The following is a 4143-nucleotide window of genomic DNA, read 5'->3' on the forward strand; positions in this document are numbered from 1 at the left end:
CTCTATGTGAGTTTTTTTTTTTTTCCTCCGTTGCACTGCACCCTGAAAACTCTGAAGCCAGTAAGCTAGACCGATTTCTCACTTCATTTTCTTCCCCATTTATCAGGGAGCACTATTCTACATTACTTGCTGTCTACTGACTCGAAAATTATTGCTTCTGTTGTTTGTTTGTTTTTCAGAAAGGAAGATAAATCTAGTAAATGTACTTCATCTGGGTTGGAAATGGAAGTCCTAGTGTAATATTATTAATGAAGGAAAGAATAGACTCTAAGAAAAATAAGTTCATCAAATAAAAATTTAAAAAGCAATTCATGAAGAAATTTTAAAAATTGATATTAAGTAATTGCTGATATTACTGTCACAGATTTTAATTCCACAATGCAATAAATTTAAAAATTATCAACAAAGTGATAGCCTCACATAAGCATCTAAAATGGTGGCATATGACCCAGACAATTGGGATTAGAGTTAGATGCTTAAGGATGAAAACATTAATATTAAGAAAATGTAAAGAATTTGTATAAATGGTATTTAAACTATAGGAAAATAGGCACAGGATTTAACAGGCATTTCATAAAAGACAAAATATGAATAACTAATAGATGTGAAAATATGCTCAGTTTCACATTAATTAGGAAAATGAAAATTTGAGCAACTGTGATTCTATGGTATATCTGGTGCATTTGACACCGGGAGCATATAACATTTTACAGCCCCTGCTGTATACAACAAAGTTATTTCCAGTGACAGCCATGAGCTGAAGCTTCGTGTGATGGTCGCAAAAAGTTGGTCACAATTAAGTGACTAACACACTTGGTCTTCTTTCGGTCAATGCTTCTTAACACTGATTCTCCACTTCAGATATTTTTCCAAATTCAGAGAAATTATTAATATAGATGAATACTGTCATTACTTTTATCTGCCATGTTCCTTCTGGATAAAGTGTGTAGGTACAACTATTTATTCTACACTGGCCTAATAGTTTGACCTTTGATCCTTTGAAAATTGTCTGATATAATAATATTTATTATACATGACTGTCCAATAAGGTAATTTTAATAAAACCTACTTTTCTTAATTCATTTTTTTGTTCTAAAACAATTAAGAACTAAAATGAATAAACTTCAATCTTAGAGATATTGCTTAAATTCAGTAAGATATTTCATGTGTGAACTAAGATTTGCACTTTCCAGCAAAAATACTATACCTCACAGTTTATGCTGCTTCATTGTTTTAAATATTAAACACAAACAAATAATCCAAATGATCACACAGAATAACAACACTGAAATTACTCACGTTCTCTTTCTTTGCTTTCTCAGTCATTGTGCTACCCTTGTTTACTTCAAACCTGATGTTTAAACATGAGACTGTGTAGTGCCACAGGGGTTGGAGATATGGTTTGTGCAGAAGCCAGAGCAAACATTGAGGCCATTACAAACTTACTCTTGAAATGAAGGTGGGTAGTTGAATGCATGTGTATTCAGAACCGACTGTATAACTCAGGGTTCTTCAATTTAACTTCCATGTAAAATGTATTTATTAAAAGACAAGGAATAAAAATGTACAAATTTGAAGCTTACAGAATGTATTATTAAGTTTCAACAATAACCGTCACAGGATAGGTTTCCTCACCTGGAGAAGTAGGGTAGATTTTGGAAATTCACTGGAAATGATCGAAACCCAATGCCTTGAAAGTCTGCGGATACCAGGAATTGTGTAAAAAGGGGAATTCCATAGCCAAAAGAGACACGCATAGCTTGGTCGTAGGGCCGAGGTATCAGCAAGCAGCTACAGCCGTGGCTGAGAGAATGAATGAGACAGCTGGGGCAGAGATGGCTGTAAAGTAATTAGTGCATCTGAGAAGCCATTTAGACGTCTAGTTTACGTGACATCTCCAGATGGGGAGAGCATCATGTTGACTTTAAAGGACGCATATTTAAAGTGGATTTAGAAAGGAAATTCTTTTAAATGTAAGAAGGTATAATTAACCCAAGCACCCTGGCTAAGACAAGATATTGTTGAAGAAAAGGACTTAGAGCCCCATTTCCATGGGAGTAGTGCTCTGTGAATAGATTTCAGCTCATGGGGCAACAAAGCCTCATGGAGGCAACACCCAAGGCAGGCGTGTGCTCTTTCAGATGATGACTTAATTAAAGGACCTCATACATGGGTATACATAGGAAATGGCTATTTCTTTGCTTTAAGATATTTGCAAATAGTCCTTTCCTTTCCATTTAGATTCTGGAGATAGATTTTAGAGCAAGCTTTGTGCAGGCATTATCACAGACTTCTGCTGGAGTTATATCACCGGGGTGTGGACAAGAACAGAGGAAAATGCAACCTTTCTCTGGGGACCTTGAGGACCATCAGGTTCAAAAAGTAGACTTAGGGTAGGAAATAGAAGACAAAACCAGGACAGATGGGAACCAGAAAGACTCATATGTAGGCCCAGGTAAGAGAGCTCAAGGGTTAAAACAGAGTGAGAGATAGTGGAAGCAAGAAGAATGAAATGGACCCCAGGAGGAAGGAGGGAAGCTGGGAGCAGTTGGACATACGGAGCCAGGAAGTATGGACACAACCGAGCTCAGCAACCTCCCCTTAGAGATGGGAGGTTAGGGTTAGGGTTCATCTCTCTGTGCTGAGATGAAGCTGACCGAGGCCAGGAGCGTTCTGGAGAAGACGGCAACCAGTGAGGAGGAGCACAAGCGGGTGACAGATGCTGGACTGGGTCCCGGTCTACGAGGAGCTTTTTCATCTATTGACTGCACCGTGGGTTTGCTTTACCACTTTCGTGTCATCATGGTGCTTCTCATCACCTAACCTGCTACTTTTCTCTCCTTATTTATGTAACCAAGAGGGCAGGGTTTAGGGCGGTATTTTCTCAGTTTTGTTTACTTTTACATCCCAACACCTAGTTGAACACTGCTTGGCAGTTGTTGAATGAATACACAAACATATAGCATATATTGTATTGACCAGAGATTTCCCACAGCTTAGCTGAGGTGGAAGCTGACCTTCTAGTTGAAATCCTTGCCAATCTAATTCTATCAATAAATTTGTGGTGTGGATTCAGTCCATTTCCTTACAAATCCAGGTGAGAATTGCATAGAGAGGGTTTGGGGGACTAAGCCAGCTTCTCCATGCTGCTCATTTTTCTTCCTGGAGATCTTTCTCCAGAATTAAAACTTGGTTTAATGTCAAGAAATGTTTCTTTTTATTTTAGGGCTTTTGATGTGTAGGTGCCCTTGGAAGATAGATTCTATGAAAAGGCAAACAATTAGTTGGTTATAGGGACAACAACTAGAAAGATCCAAACTAAAATCGTATTTCATTTATTGGTCTATAAATTCATTGCATTAACAGAGAGTTTGTTCTAAAATATATATATATATATACATATATGCATGTATTGTTAAAGAGATGGAAATACCTCCATCAAATATAGTTCACTCCTACTTTTTCTGCTGCTGCTACTACTACTAAGTCGCTTCAGTCGTGTCCGACTCTGTGTGACCCCATAGACGGCAGCCCACCAGGCCCCGCCGTCCCTGGGATTCTCCAGGCAAGAACACTGGAGTGGGTTGCCATTTCCTCCTCCAATGCATGAAAGTGAAAAGTGAAAGTGAAGTCTCTCAGTCCTGTCTGACTTTTAGTGACCCCATGGACTGCAGCCTACCAGGCTTCTCCGTCCTTACCCTCAAATAACAGCAATGATCTCTAGGGCCTGAAATACTATTTTTGTTCCTGCAGTTATTCCAATCATGCTTTGTGATGAGACTAGGTCACTCTAGATAAAATGTGAAATGCTTTTCCAAAAATTGCAGGTAAGTTCAGTTCAGTTCAGTCGCTCAGTTGTGTCTGACTCTTTGCGACCCCGTGAATTGCAGCACGCCAGGCCTCCCTGTCCATCACCAACTCCTGGAGTTCACTCAGACTCACGTCCATCGAGTCAGTGATGCCATCCAGCCATCTCAACCTCTGTCATCCCCTTCTCCTCCTGCCTTCAATATTTCCCAGCATCAGGGTCTTTTCCAATGAGTCAACCCTTCACATGAGGTGCCCAGAGTACTGGAGTTTCAGCTTCAGCATCATTCCTTCCAAAGAAATCCCAGGGCTGATCTCCTTCAGAATGGACTGGTT

The 4143-nt window shown here is 39.4% G+C and overlaps 1 long non-coding RNA gene across 1 annotated transcript in view; it reads right to left on the minus strand.

Moving 5' to 3' along the window:
* The window catches only part of LOC104986326, a 4410-nt gene extending 3078 nt beyond the window's left edge, over positions 1-1332 (minus strand). Inside the window, exon 1 of the long non-coding RNA XR_825023.1 lies at positions 1300-1332. This is a non-coding gene — a long non-coding RNA (uncharacterized LOC104986326). The remainder of the gene's footprint in view (positions 1-1299) is intronic.
* Positions 1333-4143: the final 2811 nt, after the last annotated feature.

This window comes from Bison bison, unplaced genomic scaffold, assembly GCF_000754665.1.
Source record: "Bison bison bison isolate TAMUID 2011002044 unplaced genomic scaffold, Bison_UMD1.0 scf7180017864067, whole genome shotgun sequence".
Classification (NCBI taxonomy): domain Eukaryota; kingdom Metazoa; phylum Chordata; class Mammalia; order Artiodactyla; family Bovidae; genus Bison; species Bison bison.